The sequence below is a fragment of the Aquarana catesbeiana genome, linkage group LG05 (assembly GCF_042186555.1).
Source record: "Aquarana catesbeiana isolate 2022-GZ linkage group LG05, ASM4218655v1, whole genome shotgun sequence".
Taxonomy (NCBI): Eukaryota; Metazoa; Chordata; class Amphibia; order Anura; family Ranidae; genus Aquarana; species Aquarana catesbeiana.
Window position 1 is genome coordinate 44,734,867 of NC_133328.1, and position 17,158 is coordinate 44,752,024.

Sequence of the window (17,158 nt, forward strand, 5' to 3'; positions counted from 1 at the left end):
TTGCGGGAAAGTGACACTTTTTTTTTTGCACAAAGTTGTCACTAAATGATATATTGCTCACACAGGCCATGGGCATATGTGGAATTGCACCCCAAAATACATTTAGCTGCTTCTCCTGAGTATGGGGATACCACATGTGTGGGACTTTTTGGGAGCCTAGCCGCGTACGGGGCCCCGAAATCCAATCACCGCCTTCAGGATTTCTAAGGGTGAAAATTTTTAATTTCACTCTTCACTGCCTATCACAGTTTCGGAGGCCATGGAATGCCCAGGTGGCACAAAACCCCCCCAAATGACCCCATTTTGGAAAGTAGACACCCCAAGCTATTTGCTAAGAGGCATGGTGAGTATTTTGCAGCTCTCATTTGTTTTTGAAAATGAAGAAAGACAAGAAAAAACTTTTTTTTTTTCTTTTTTCAATTTTCAAAACTTTGTGACAAAAAGTGAGGTCTGCAAAATACTCACTATACCTCTCAGCAAATAGCTTTGGGTGTCTACTTTCCAAAATGGGGTCATTTGGGGGGGTTTTGTGCCACCTGGGCTTTCCATGGCCTCCGAAACTGTGATAGGCAGTGAAGAGTGAAATCAAAAATTCACGCCCTTAGAAAGCCTGAAGGCGGTGCTTGGTTTTCGGGGTCCCGTACGCGGCTAGGCTCCCAAAAAGTCTCACACATGTGGTATCCCCGTACTCAGGAGAAGCAGCAGAATGTATTTTGGGGTGTAATTTCACATATTCCCATGGCATGTTTGAGCAATATATCATTTAGTGACAACTTTGTGCAAAAAAAAAAAAAAAAAAAAAAAAAAAATTTGTCTCTTTCCCGCAACTTGTGTCGCAATATAAAATATTCCATGGACTCGACATGCCTCTCAGCAAATAGCTTGGGGTGTCTACTTTCCAAAATGGGGTCATTTGGGGGGGTTTTGAACTGTCCTGGCATTTTATGCACAACATTTAGAAGCTTATGTCACACATCACTCACTCTTCTAACCACTTGAAGACAAAGCCCTTTCTGACACTCATTGTTTACATGAAAAAGTTATTTTTTTTTGCAAAAAAATTACTTTGAACCCCCAAACATTATATATTTTTTTAAAGCAAATGCCCTACAGATTAAAATGGTGGGTGTTTCATTTTTTTTTTCACACAGTATTTGCGCAGCGATTTTTCAAACGCATTTTTTGGGGAAAAAACACACTTTTTTAAATTTTAATGCACTAAAACACACTATATTGCCCAAATGTTTGATGAAATAAAAAAGATGATCTTAGGCCGAGTACATGGATACCAAACATGACATGCTTTAAAATTGCGCACAAACGTGCAGTGGCAACAAAATAAATACATTTTTAAAAGCCTTTAAAAGCCTTTACAGGTTACCACTTTAGATTTACAGAGGAGGTCTACTGCAAAAATTACTGCCCTCGATATGACCTTCGCGGCGATACCTCACATGTATGGTGCAATTGCTGTTTACGTTTGACGACAGACCGCCGCTTGCGTTCGCCTTAGCGCGAGAGCAGGGGGCGACAGGGGTGCTTTTTTTTTTTTTTCTTTATTATTTTTTTGCTTTTTTATCTTATTTTTAAACTGTTCCTTTCATTTTTTTTTTTTTTTAATCATTTTTATTGTTATCTCGGGGAATGTAAATATCCCCTATGATAGCAATAGGTAGTGACAGGTACTCTTTTTTGAAAAAATTGGGGTCTATTAGACCCTAGATCTCTCCTATGCCCTCAAAGCATCTGACGACACCAAGATCGGTGTGATAAAATGCTTCCCCAATTTCCCAATGGCGCTATTTACATCCGGTGAAATCTAAGTCATAAAATGCTCGTAGCTTCCGGTTTCTTAGGCCATAGAGATGTTTGGAGCCACTCTGGTCTCTGATCAGCTCTATGGTCAGCTGGCTGAATCACCGGCTGCATTCTCAGGTTCCCTGTTGAGACAGGAGAGCCAGAGAAAAACACGGAAGACGGTGGGGGGGGGCATTCCCTCCCACTGCTTGTAAAAGCAGTCTAGAGGCTAATTAGCCGCTAGGATTGCTTTTACATGAAAGCCGACCGCTGGCTGAAAAGAATGATACCAAGATGATACCTAAACCTGCAGGCATCATTCTGGTATAACCATTCAAAGTCGTGAATGGCGTACCTGAAGACAAAAAAATGGTTAACAATAAAGCACAGTAAACGGTAAAGTATAAAAAATTGCATACCTGAAAAGCAAACATGATAAAACATAATAACAATAAAACATTGCAGAATAGAATACAGTAAAAAAGAGCAGAACAATAGAGAGAGAATAGAGAGAGAGAGAACAATGAAACGACAACTATTTTTTTTAATTTTATATATTTTTTTTTTTTTAACACTTTTTTTGTTACTAACTTTTATAACTGCAACCGGTTCCAGGTTCGGGTCTCTCAAAATGCGATGGCATCTTGGGAGACCCTGTGAAAGTGTGCCTAGTCTGTGCAATGCTGTACCCTACGCTAATACTCAACTAGTGAATGGTAGCGTTCAAAACATTCACCAATGCAAAGACCAGGATTGTCAGGACAGGAGGGACAATAATAGCGGGTGTCACGCCTATATCCGCGCTTCTTGCAGACACAACATCTTTTTTGGGGGGGTTCGTTGGGTAGGGGTACTCGGGAGGACATAAAGAAAATGCCTCTCATGCAGCCGACTGCATTTGGTTGGGGATGTGAATGGGGGAAGTACGGGCGCTGCAGAAGCGGTGGGTTCCCAATTAGGATTGGCGAATGCAGCAGGAAGGGCATTATGGGCACGACGGGCCTGTGTTTGTCTTCTTGGTGGCAGCGGGACACTACTTGTGCTTGCCACCTCACCAGCTTGAACTGCACTTATGGGACTCGCCACGTCACCAAGTGTTACTGCAGTGCTGGTTTGACTACGACCGGGGTGTACTAGGCCGCTGGCGCTTGCCAGTTCAATAAAAAGCTACCAAAAAAACTGTTAGCGATCGCAGGGATCAGGCCTGACTCTGCGAACGCTGCAGTTATGCGTTAAGTGTTTTGTAAGTGACAGTGATCGATCGATACTGCACTTGGGTGGGCTGAGCTGGGCGGAGGGGCAAAATGCAGGTGCTAGCAGGTATCTGGGCTGATCCTGCTAACACTGCGTTTTTGGGAACCCTAAACTGCTGGGGACGCCAGTATAGATCTGATCGGATCAGATATTGATCCGTTCAGATACTATACCACTAAGGGAGGCGTATGCTGCGTGCGTGGGTGTTAGCGGTACTGGCGCTAATCTGACGCTGCTTGGGGCTGGTGCTTGCCAGTTCACCAAAATACTACCAAAAAAACTGTTAGCGATCGCAGGGATCAGGCCTGACTCTGCGAACGCTGCAGTTATGCATTTAGTGTTTTGTAAGTGTCAGTGATCGATCGATACTTGGGTGGGCTGGGCTGGACCGGGCGGAGGGGCAAAACGCAGGTGCTAGCAGGTATCTGGGCTGATCCCGCTAACACTGCGTTTTGGGAACCCTAAACTGCTGGGGACGCTAGTATAGATCTGATCGGATCAGATATTGATCCGATCAGATACTATACCACTAAGGGAGGATACGGTGCATGCGTGGGTGTTAGCGCTACTGGCGCTAACCTGACGCTGCCTGGGGCTGGTGCTTGCCAGTTCACCAAAATGCTACCAAAAAAACTGTTAGCGATCGCAGGGATCAGGCCTGACTCTGCGAATGCTGCAGTTATGCGTTTAGTGTTTTGTAAGTGACAGTGATCGATCGATACTGCACTTGGGTGGGCTGGGCGGAGGGGCAAAACGCAGGTGCTAGCAGGTATCTGGGCTGATCCCGCTAACACTGCGTTTTTGGGAACCCTAAACTGCTGGGGACGCTAGTATAGATCTGATCGGATCAGATATTGATCCGATCAGATACTATACCACTAAGGGAGGCGTATGCTGCGTGCGTTGGTGTTAGCGGTACTGGCGCTAATCTGATGCTGCCTGGGGCGACGCATATCACCGCCGGGCGATCAGGGGGCTAAACCTTTATTCGGTAATAAACGGCGGGTGCCCTGACACTATAAAAAATAAACGAACTAACCAGCGTCAACCGTAACGGTTATACGGTGATCAGTGGTGAAAGGGTTAACTAGGGGGCAATCAAGGGGTTAAAACCTTTATTAGGTAGTATATGGGGGTCCCTGTCACTATAAAACGCTGACGGCGAACCTAAGCATTTACCTCCCTAACTAGCGTTACCAGCCACACTAATACAGCGATCAGAAAAATGATCGCTTAGCGACACTGGTGACTAGGGGTGATCAAGGGGTTAAAACTTTATTAGGGGGGGTTAGGGGTGTACCCTAGACCTAAAGGGGGCTAACACTAACTGCCCTAACACTGTAACTGTCACAAACTGACACCAATACAGTAATCAGAAAAAAAAAAAAACCTGCTTGGTGTCAGTTTGTGACAGGGGGGGGTGATTGGGGGGCGATCGGGGGGGGGATCGGGGTGTTTTGTGTGCCTGGCATGTTCTACTGTGTTGTGTAGTGTGTTTTCACTCACAGTGATGTCTTCTCCCCTCGGCGCTGGAACGGAAACTACCGAGCCGAGGAGAGATGACATAATTTCCTTTGCTGCTGTTTAGCATACAGCAGCAAAGGAATGTTCCCATTGGCCGGCGGCGATCGCGAGGGGGGGGCCACGAACGGATGGCCTCCCCCTCACCTCCGATCGCCGGGGAACAAAAGACGACCGCCTCGGGCACCGGGGGGGGGGTCCGATCGGACCCCCCACCCGCGGAAGGCAAATCACGTACATGTACGTGATTTTGCCTGTCCGTGACACCTTGCCGACGTACATCGGCGTGAGGCGGTCGTCAAGTGGTTAATAATAGGACACTTACCTGTCCTGGAGTCCAGCGATGTGGGCACCGCAGCTGATGTTTCCATCTGCTGCCGCTGCCATTGCGGGTAAGGGAACCCGGCAGTGTAGCCTTACGGCTTCATGCCGGGAACCCTACTGTGCATGCGCGAGGCACTGCCCCTCTATCCTACTGGCCCGGCGACAGGGGGAGGAGGACGGAGCCAAGCAGTTGTGACTCCCAGAAGTGGGAACAGGATACCTGTCAAAGACATGTGCCAATTGTGGAACTGGAGGGGGGGAGGAGACAAATGAGTGGAAGTTCCACTTTTGGGTGGAACTCCGCTTTAATCTGGAGACATGCAATGTGAACTTGCTGCAATTGTGCAACAAACTTATAAAGCCTGGCAAGTCTAGCAACAGCTTAGCAAGTCATTTTCAAACTTGCAGCACCATTGCTTGCTATCTTGGTTGTACTGCTGTCTGTTACCCCGCTGGAAAGGTTCATCGTCTCTTATTGTCCTGGTGATAGTGGTCACCGGGACTGAATGTGATGGGAAATCCAAAATTTTGAGTTGTCACTAGAACAGAAATAGAAGGGACATGTTCTGGTCTAAGAATGCATTCACCTGTTCTGGTCTAAGAACATGGGACCAGTCTGAAAGTGCAGCATGTCTTGAGCATGTGCTGTGGGAAGCCAGCTGGAAAACAGTAGGAAATCACAGCTAGCTTTTCACAGCCAAGATGGCGGTGCCGGGGATCCAAAAGCCGGCAAGGAACTGGCCTGAATGAAGATAGCACAGGAATCCTAGGCTGGTAAATGTATGTTTCTTGCAAGTCAGAAGCTACAGTATTCGTTATTTTTCTTAACAATGACCGTAGTTCCTCTTTAACAGCTTTTGCAATAATAGCATGGAAGGAAATAGAAGTGATACATTCAGGAGAAAACCGTGTGAATAACATATGTCGTCCCAGTTAGGTGCATCCATGAAAATCCACATCAACAACGGCTTCAGATGTTATGGAGTGAAAATCATTTAGAGACAACAGGCATAACACAGGCACAAATTGATATCAATTGACACGGAATAATTTGTTGACCAATCAATACACTCTAATGGCCATGTTTAGGTAGTCCACGTCTTTTGTATGGGCATTGAAAATACATTAAAATAAAGATATGGATTTTTTGCTAAATAATACATTCTTTAAAAGGGTACCTGGGAGTAAAAAAAATGAAAAAAAGTAAAACAGAAAGAGGAATAGTATAGACAGGGAATAGGCTCAGGAAGACATGAGAAAAAAGTGCAGGAAAGAGTCAACCCAATTAAACCCTTGTGATTTATTATCATTGGCATCATTAACATTTTGCAACATTTTGAGCAGTGGTGGCTAGTGCAGTATATTTTTTGTTTTTTTTTGGGGGGGGGGGTCAGTTCTTTTACAGATTGCTTGGAAGCAGACTCATCCGCCAGGCCATCCACAGAATCCTGAGCTTTAAGCTCTTCCCCATCCTCAACCATTTCCTGCTCTAGACTAGGAGGCTCCGGGGAGGGGGATCTGTCACGCTTCTTGCCACCTTGCGGGATGGAGGCAATCATGCCAGCAATCCTGTGCTCTAACCTGGCTAGGGCTGAGGACAGTTCACCCTTACTGATAAAGGGTGAAGCAGCAGCGTTGACTGTAGGCACAATCCCAGATAGGCGCAGCAGCTCAGATTGCCTCCGGTCCTTAAGGGGATACTACACCATGGATACAAATAGGTGCATCAGGAACTACTGATGACATAGGTGTGCCCTTCCCTGTAGTGTTAGTCCAGATCCTCTTTTTTGAAGACATTTAATAGCCACAAAAAGGGAGTACCCTGAGTGTAGTATTAACACACCTCAGAAGGAAGACCCTTTAATAGGTCTCACCAAGCCCCTGTGCAACAATCCTGCTAAGCACCTTTAGCCTGCCAAGCAACACCTGCTGTCTCACGTGACCCGAGTAAGGAGAAATAAACCGCTGCAAGTGCCTGGTTCAGAGCCTGCTCTGTGTCCCACAGCTGCCTTCTGAAAGCATTGCATGCTTGGCATACACAGCCTAAATAAGCTGGGCTGTAACGTTCTGCGCACACACGTGCGCAGTCCCAGCGAAGGGGCGTGGACATATTTGCATATGACACAAATCTCCGTGCACCGAGACAAAGGTTATGGTGCATGTACGGCGAAGCCGTGTGCACCATGGCCGCCAAACAACTGCTGAGCCCAACGACGCTTTTGCGAACGCACGTGTGCCATGGCAAACCAAGGCAAAATGGTGCACTGTCGCGCGCCATCATACAGGTAAAAAACAGCCAGACACAAGCAAAAAAGGTACACCTTGCAAACACCCACAGTTAGCCCAAAACTCCCCTGTATGGTCACCGTACACAGGTGTCCAGCCTCTAGCTAGCTTGACTGATTTTAACAATCACTGGGACACCCCACAATAATAATAAAGAGGTTTCACTTACCCGTCCAGGCGCAGGGCAGCTTAGAAACTAAGAGCCCGATCTTCACCCTTCACGGTTGGTTCCTGTCACTTGAGGACCTTCAAGGGCTGGGTACCCTTTTCATGTTTAGGGTCCACTCCCTTGGACCTGTACAACACCCTGCAGGAATGCCTTAGCACTGTACTGTCCAGGATTCCACTTTGCAGGGTCCAGTGCCCGGAGGCCGCATTACAGGCAAAACCTCGCAGGATCTTGAGTCTTCTTTGCGAGGCTTGGGTACCATTTGTCTAAGCATATAAAGCCTGTGTCAAATATATCCGATCAGTCAATCCCTTAATTCATTTAGGAACCATTTGTGGGGCTAGAGACCTGGAGCTCAGAGAGCTCAAACAACCGTGCCATCCACCTTGCAGACACTGGTAAAAACTGAAGTACTTCCTGTATGGGAGGGGTTATATAGGGGATCATTTCCTGTCTAAAGACCTTTGGTCTACCAGTGTCCATTCACCTGGAGATGAAGTATAACCCAGCAGGTAATAAACATTAGCCTAACTCTCTGTCCCATGATGTATGAAAAAGAAATATGCACTGTCACTGTACTAATGACACTGGCAGGAAAGGGGCGATCAAAGGGTTAAATGTGTTCCTAGGGAGTGCTTACTAACTGTGTGGGGGGGTGCTTGTACTGTGAGAAGCCAGAGATCCGTGTGCCTGTTTAGCAGTAACAGCCTTCCCTTCTCACAGAATGGTGATCTGCCTTGCTCACATAAGGAGAGCGCCGTTCTGCCTGTGTCCCGAATAATCAGTGGGTCCCGGCGGACATCGCATCCACCGGACCCGATAATTGGCTCCCAATGTGTCTAATCAGTGGGAGTGGGTCATCGGCAGTGCTCGTGCACGCCCCAGACCCGGAAGTGCAGGATCGAGTACAGGTATGTGATCCTGTACAGGGGAGCCACTTTGCCGCATGTATGTACTGTATACAGTCAGCAAGCGATTAATGTTTGAAGCATTCATAATAATATAACTGCACAATGAATGATCGGAATTTATTCGGATTCATTTAATTTTTATGTTGCATATTTATTATAAAAAATGCATTACATATGAAATGGAAACATATTACAATAATTACAGGAAGGTAAAAAATTGAAAGATGATTCCTACTAATTTTGTTTGGGTTGGATCGAGGTGGAGCCATCAGAATATCCGAATCATACCATAACTAATGAATCCAAAATGTATTTTGTTCCATTTGTTATGTTATAATTAGGAGATTCTGATGGATCCACCTCCATCACACCCAAACAGAGTACATAAATAATCTCCCAAAATAATGAATTAAAATGTAAAAATGAATATAGCCAATAATAAATAACTACCGAAATACGAATCGATTCAAATCTAAAATGTATTTCGAAAAAAAAATTAAACGTAACAAGTGTATCCAAAATGAAACAAAACATTTTTTTTGGTTGTGCACATCTCCAAGGTAGTGTGTCTTTTCAAGTATAATCAAAGCAAAACCAGTTTTCTTCAGTAAGGAAGGGTTATCCACCCTGTCAGTTTTTTTTTTCTTTATGTTGTCTGTATCCCCGCAGAAGAGATTTACCCTCTTAGAAACCACTGTCCTGGGACTGAAAATGAGCTGTGAACAGAACAGCAAAAGAGGGGAAATCTCCCAATGGGCACACATGATATGATGACATCTGAAAAGGTTTCTCGATTAGGTGGCCTTCCAGATCTTCCCATCTTCCCAATCAACTACAGCGTAACAAGTTTAAGGTAGCCTCCCAGCACTTACCGGCTACCGCCCTATACTTTCCCTGTCTTGTTTGTCAGCTGCAAGTTGATGAGTTGATGAGCCCCTGAATTGGTCCCTGGTGCAGGAGGTGCCTTTTTTACACATAACGATGTATATACCATATCTGTGGGATCCCTCTAGAACGTGGAAATCATTGTAGTAGACACTGCTATTTCAGTGATCTCCACTAGCTTCCAGGTGATGTGCCGAGCGGCTGCCCTGCTGCACTGTAAACTCAGGGTGTCTGCCATTCAGCACGGGTGCCATTCAAAGAATGAATAGCATTTTTTTCGATGAATGCTAAGCATTCGCTTATTGGTGGACAGAGTGTGACATCATTGCCCACAGCTCCAATCTAAAAACAATTTGCAGCAGGGCAGCCACTCTGCATGGGATCCAGAAGCTAGTGAAGATCACTGGAGTAGTTGTGTCTACTACAGAGATTTCCAGCTTCTAGGTGAATCCCACAGGTATGGTATATGCACAGTAACATTAGTCCAAGCTGGACCAAATTAACAATGTAGAAAATGCCACAACTAAACTTCAGCTTTAAACATCTTCAACTTGTGCCTCGGTGCTTGTGATAGCATTTCTAGTTGATGACTTTTGCCCTGATTCCTCTACTGTATGCTGCCTTACCTTACTTTTGCTATGTCCCCAAATTATATAGGCGAGCAGCAGTCTGTCGAGACTCCTCTGGAGTGACTTCTACCTGGTCTCTCCTAAAACTGCATGGTATGTCTACTCTCTGCACCTTGGGTCCAACTAGGGGAATTCTTTAGTCATAGTATATAGTTTTAAATCCTTGGGGCAACCTAGTACTGGTAGGCCTTCTTACCTTAAGAGAAGAGGGATCTGCTAAAGATTTCCTATTAATTACTGATCTATCTGTGGGACAAGAAATGAAGAGAAATCTCCAATCTGACTTGGGTTCAAACCATTCCTTACTGTATTTTTAAAAAGTTTAAAGCGGTAGTAAAGTTTGCTTTGTGATTTTTACCTACAGGTAAGCCTATATTAAGGCTTACCTGTAGGTAAAATAAATATCTCCTAAACGTGCACCCTGGATGCAGCTGGTGACTTCACCGGTAAATGCGCTCTAAAGGTCCAGCATATCATGCCGGACCTTCAGAGCTTCGTGTCCTAGCCGAGGGATCCCACGTTCATGTGCGGGAATGCCGGGGGAGGGCTTTGTTCTAAGGAAAGTATTTCATAATGTGCTAGTATGCATTATGCAATTGCCTTACAGGTGTTTTTTTTTCTGCTGCAGTTTACTACCACTTTAAGCCAACCACAAAGCATTTAAGTGCATCTCAATCCTCAATGGTGTGGACTACATACAGTCAAAATGGATGGGTCAGGGTGGAGCTTACCTGCTAGCAAGGGTACATTGTGTAAAACAAATAAAACAACTTATACAACACTGCTAATGTTCTTATATTTCATCATTATGAGACATTTGTAATAGGAAACAAAACCTAATTCAGAATATGAACTGAATCACCATATCTTTCATTAACAATGTTTGCTGAAGCAATAAATTGTTTTACTTTGTTTGGTTCAATATAATCACACAGCCGAGGAACTTGTCCTAACTGTTTAATTCATATTACAGAGTAGAAGCTGTGTACCATTGTGCTCACATAAAAACACGAGCCAAAGCATTTTATAAATAAAGTTTTTCTCGCTGTCCGCTGTCTGTGGGGAAAATGGGAAAAGAGCTGGGATTTTTAAAACAGAGAACATGTCCTACTGCAGCAGGCAAGTGATGGGTGGCCTGAGCTGTCTAATGCAAATGCAGAACCTAAACTGGAAAGTGTCAGACAAACATAGCAATCCAGGGAGATATCAATTAAAATTACATAACACATTGTGATGACTGATAACGACTTGGGGATAAAAGCAAACAATGTAGACAAAGCAGAAGAGCTTCTGATGTACACCAATGGATTTGAGAATGAAGGAAGTTCTTTACAAGCCATTGAATTCTGTCATGGGATGGGAAGCGTGGGCCATTACCTATTCATCCTTCACAGGTCCCTTTCAAATTGGAAGACCTAGGACGAGTAGCAATAAGAGGGCAAATTCACAGCAAAATTACCTATGTCACTTTTGCTGAAATGTAGTCAAAATTAGCCTCCAAATATCGCCATGCAGGTAACTAGAGTGCAACTTGCATGAAAAAAAACACGTCTTTGTGTCTTTGTTAAAGTAGACCTTCACCCATGAAAACATCTTTTTCTTTCCTTGTTCTTCCCTCCTCCCTTTTAGGCAAATAGATAAGTTTTCCCCTTTATTAGCAAGACCTACCACCTTTCTTTGTGCTGCACCTCCTTGCCTAGGTGAGATGTATTTTGGACCCCCACAATTTTCTGGAGTGGTGCATGCACACAATGAGATTTTATGTGATGAAGGTCTGTACAGAGTCCGATACCAGAAGGCAGAACCGTGTGGGAGCATCCGCAATAGTTACTACCTCCACCCCCAATGCTGTAGGTCTTTCCCAGGACCCAAAGACCTGGTAGATGCCTGCAGGACATCTGTGCATTCAAGGGATATCCAAAGATGTGGCATGGAAGAGAAGCATGGGATACTGCAATATCCCCCTGCTCTTCAGTCCTCCAAAAAAATAATTAAAAGTCAACAGCTACAAATACTGTAGCTGCTGACTTTTAATAAAAGGACACCCTTTTGGGTGAAGTTTCATGTTAAAGTGATACTAAGCCCATGTTCACATTGGGCAGTCTTGGCATGCGATTTGACATGTCAAATTGCGCGCCAAATCGGCGGCTATTGCCAGCAATGGCACCGTCCGAATCAGTGCGACGCTGACTTTGCGGCCACAAACCGATTCCCAAGAGTAGTTTCTGTACTACTTTTGGCAACTTCGGGGGTGATTTGAATAGACATCTGTGCATGAACCCGCAGAGATGTCTGTCAAATCGCCCCCGAAGTCGGACTGCATTGCCGATATGAAATTGTGCGAGTTCAGCTGAACGATTTCTAACCCGCATCAGTGTGAACCTGGGCTAAAGTCTCGTTTTGTTAATTATTTAAAAATAATAAACATCTTATACAGGCATACCCCACTTTTAAGTACACAATGGGGTTTATTTACTAAAGCTGGAAAGTGCAAAATCAGGCTCACTTCTGCATAGAAACCAATGAGCTTCTAACCCCAGGTTCTTCAATTAAGCTTTTGTAATAAAACCTGGAAGCTCATTGGTTTCTATGCAGAAGTGAGCCTGATTTTGCACTTTCCAGCTTTAGCAAATAAACCCCATTGTGTACTTAAAAGTGGGGTATGCCTGTACTTACCTGCTCGGTGTACTGGTTTTGCACAAAGCAGCCCCAATCCTCCTCTTCTCGGGTCCCTCACTGGAGCTCCTGGCCCCTCCCTCCTGTCAAGAGCCCCCACAGCAAGCAGCTTTTGGACATGGAGCCACAGTTCAGCCCCGCCCCCTCTCTTTCCTCATTGGCTAACTGACTTTGATGGACAGCAGCGAGAACCAATGGCGCCGCTGCTGTGTCTCAGCCAATCAGGAGGGAGAGTCCCAAACGGTCGAGGCATTCGTGCACATCGCTGGAATGAGGTTTGGCTCAGGTAAGTATTAGGGGGGCTGCTGCACACAGAAGGTTTTTTTTAATCTTAATGCATAGAATGCATTACAATAAAATGAAACCTTCTGCCTTTATAACCACTTTAAGTATCAGTGTAAGTAGAAAATGTTTGTCCTGAAGTAGGCTGCAGAAGGACTGTTGGAATCTGCAAGACCTACCCTCTCTGCACTCTGCAGGAAATGTGAGCCTTGCTTATTGGAGAGCAGTAGTTGGGACAAGGAGGCATGTCTAAAGAGCACAGCAGCCATTCTCTGCAGTCTAGTGCAGGACACTGCATTTTCTACTCTAACGGGGACACTTTGCACAGACAAATGATAGTAAGAGTATTTGTTCACCGTGCTCTGCTGAAGACGCAGAATCCTCTAACTCTTTTTCTTACAACTCCCCTCTCTCAGCAGCTGTCACAACCAGGGGTCTGCCACAGAGACCAGTAGCTATAGCAGTAGAGAGGCTCCACTGACCAGCAGGTTGAGTACACAAGCAGGTCACCCTGGCGGATCACACAGGCTCAACCAAGGCGCAGGATCTAAGCACTAGCCGGTATTGATCAGAGCTCCTGATGATAGAGATTGGTTGCTGCGTGTTAGTACTCGCTCACGGTTCTCAGGATCGCCCCACCAGGAGGTGAGAAAGCCAGGGGCCAGTAGCAGATGCTGTATTTATAGCAGGTAGGGGTAAAGCAGAAGCATGGTCAGTAAATAAACCAAAGGTTGGTAACAAGTGGTTGCAGGTTGGGCTCAAGCCAAAGGTTCATAATGAATAGCAGTAGAGATAAGGACAGCTACAGGTACACAAAGGAGCAAGATATTGACTGGAGAGAGAACAATATTCTGGTAAACAGGAAGTTCTGAGACATGGCTTAAATCAGGAAGTTAATGGGAGGAGCAAAGAGTACAAGGTTCACCATTGACAAGGCAAGATTGTCCTAAAAGATCAGACAGAGAGCTGTCCAGAATCTCAGTTGGCACAGTAAGAAAAGCTACAGCCAGACTCCACAGAGGTCGCAAGTTCAGATTTGGACCCTGGCAGCAGTTCATAGAGGCCAGCTAGGCAAGTGATCTGCAGTCATGTAAGAGGCCCTCCACTGTCAGAATCGGTGTGCGGGCAACCAAGCCAGAGTCCAATAGCATGCAGTTTCTCCAAAAGACCCATCTACAGCTGGGACCACCTCTCTCGATTGCTACAGGACACTCCAGTTCCAGTGGGATGCCCCCCCTTTGTCCTTAGGTCTTAGATCAGTCCAACTGTTCACCTGTGTTACCAGAGCTGCCCTGGACTTCACTGACAGAGATTCTGCTTGTGTTCTGTACTCTTACTGAAATAGTGGTCAGCTTGCTGTAGGGTTTTACAAAGACAGTGCTATGAGTCACGTTACCCTGAATAAACCACAGACATTGCTGTGAGAAGTCCATATTTGTGCAGCTTTCATAATCTGTTTAGCATTATTCTGCAGTGTATGTATGCTATTGGTCTTCCTGAACCTGTCTGCATTATTGCTTCCAACTTTTCACCCGTTTAGTACACTGCAAGTTACAGTGACTCCCTGTCTGATCAATCGAACAATTACCTATTCTACTAAAAGACATTGGATGTAGATAGACAGTTCACCATGTCAGTGACAGCTGCCACTGTATTTCTTTCTAGGTGCACATTGCCCAGCGCACTCAACCTGGAAGACTGAGGACACCTTGTGGCAGAGAAACGGTACCACGCAAACAGCCCTAGAAAGAAGGTGATTATTGCAAGTAGAGCTGATTTTCTCATTTAGACCAGTGGTGGCTGGTGCTCCATCGGTCGAGGGGGGACCTGACCACAGAGAGACCTGACCACAGACCGCCCCTGTCGCTCCAGCCCGCCAGCCTACACTAAACACCCCCCCCCCCCCCCCGTCGCGGCAAATGCAAAACTGTCCAATAATGCCAATATTGGCAAACAAGACAATCCAGCAGCAGTTGATTGTTTACCTTCAAGGTGTGGGTGTCCTTCAGCTCTTGCTTCTCCTGGAACACAGGAAGCCCTCTGTCTCCCCTGCTCCTAGACTGAGTTGGCAACACATAAGCTGTGTGCAGTGTAAGACAAGAGGGATCTGCTTGCTGCGGGGCGGCTCCCCCTCCCGTCTCCTCCGTGTCCCAGCTGTTGCTGCTCCTCCTGGCCAATCGGGTCTTCAGACTCCCGGCCAATGGGGTCTTCGGACTCCCGGCCAATGGGGTCAAAACAGGGTGGGCTCAGGGTGCAGTGCTCTGTGCCCCAAGCCCACCCTTTTTTGAAGCCAATTAGAGCCTCAGGCTCTAATCATGTGCTTCTAAAAAAAAAAAAATCCATTGAAATCCATGCGTCCAGCACCCTGCGTGTAGATTAGGGGCCCGGGGGCATAGATTAGGGGGGCAGCGCCCCTGCACCCCTAGAGAGCTGCTGTCACCGATTTAGACCCAGACTGGGGCTCTTTCTTTCATTTCAAAAATAAGAGGAGAACTTAATTGTTAGCGTTTTCATAGACTTAAACAAAATTAAAAATGTGGTATCAATATACTATACATGTATAAATGGAATTTGTCATGTGCAAACCCTTAATCCATATGCTATGTGTTATCCATATGTCATCGACAAATTCAAATGTAAAAAATACATAACCAAAGAAAAATTCCTGGAAACAATTATGGCTCCCATTTCTCTGCAGTCTGACGTTTGATTATCTGTAGAGCCTCCTGGAAACACTAATCACAGCAGAGCCGGAGACTAAGGCTTATGCTCCTTGTAAAGTAATGAATGGCTATCTCATAATAGGAGCAGCCTGAGGTCCAGCAATCAATATACAGAGGGAGGTACAGGCTCAGAAAGCAACTAGGTTCTTATCAGCTCTAACAGACACAAGTGTACAAAAAAACCTCACTGATATCAAAGTAATAGGTGGTTACCTCGCCATTCTGGCCCTGTGAATGCTGTCCTTCCTCAGTTTAACTACAAAATCAATCTGTTAACAAAACCAGGCTGATAAAGATGTACCCTCCCCTGTACTGCGTGCCTCATCTCCTTAACCTTGTCCTCTGTTATACCTCATCTGCTGGCACACAATCGTCCAAAAAAAAATACTACTCCCTTAAATTATTATAAATGAAAAAAAACATAGTATTTAAATAAAAAAATAGGTGTTCACAGCAATAATATAAGCCTAAGATTAAGGGCATGTTCACAACACAGTTTCGGTGTTTCAGAGGCGTTTTTTACATATACACTTACACGTGATTTTGATGCGTTTTTAATACACTGCAGCGCATTTTGCCCTCTTTTTTTATTTTGACACTTGAAAAATCTTTACTTTCACTATGGCAATGTGCATTTCAGTGTGTTTGCATGCATTCCGCATTAAGGCCGGGTTCACACCTATGCAAATTAGATGCGGGTTTCCCAGCATCCAATTCGCAGCATAGCCGGATAATGTGACTGACTCCCTATGGAGCCGGTTCACATATATCCATTGCGGCTGTGGAGCGCACTGCACAGAAATGCTGTGTGTCTTTGGCTCCGTTTCAGGGCCGAATTCAGGCATAGAATTGTCCCTGATTCGTCCCTGAAACGGGGAACAGGGACACACAGCGCTCCTGTGCGATCCGCAGCGGGTTACAGTGTGAACCCAGCCTAAATCTCCCTTGCCTCTGAAGCCCAATCCGTGTCCGGATTGCACTCCAGAGACTACTAGCAGGCAGTGACTACCTGTTTTAATCCCATTTTTGCTGACAAAGGTGCCACAACCGCATGCATTGCACATATTTGCGTTGCTTCCTCATTTAATTAAATGTCTAGCATTTGGCAGGGGCTTGCTGCCTGCTGATCGGGACATGTCGTGTTAGCTTTGCCATAGGCGCTAAGCATCACAGCCACGACATGTAAATATCCCCATCTGCTGCCTATTGAACTTAAGGGGGGGTGTGGTTGGGGGGTGCAAAAATGCAGCCAAACCACACATTTTTGTATTAAAATACTGTACAGCACTCCAAACATAAGCCAAGCATGTTTGGCTCACAATTGCAGGGTGCTCCCTTTAACCTCAATAGGCATGTTTGAAAAGTGAAGCTGCCTGTGATACTCCGCAGTGCGAGTGAAAATTGCTGCAAAGCATCACAGCCTCGGCATGTGTACAACCTATCCAGCTGTAAGGTTAGAATGTAGATGAGGAAAAGTGATTGGCCTCACACTCAGATAGGACACTCCAAAATCTTTATTCTAGCACTTGGAAGGTAAAAAACATCACAGCATCAAAATCATAGAGAGATGTTGACGCGTTGTGCTATCCTGCGTGAAACGCGTCAATAAATCTCTGTGGTTTTGGTGCTGTGATGTTTTTTTTTTTACCTTTAAAGTGCTACAATAAAGATTTGAAAGGGTCCTATCTGAGTGTCCGGCCA

The 17,158-nt window shown here is 45.4% G+C and overlaps 1 protein-coding gene across 2 annotated transcripts in view; it reads right to left on the minus strand.

Moving 5' to 3' along the window:
* LOC141144213 (uncharacterized) overlaps positions 1–17,158 on the minus strand; it is a 731,403-nt gene that overhangs the window by 419,707 nt on the left and 294,538 nt on the right. The window lies entirely within an intron of this gene.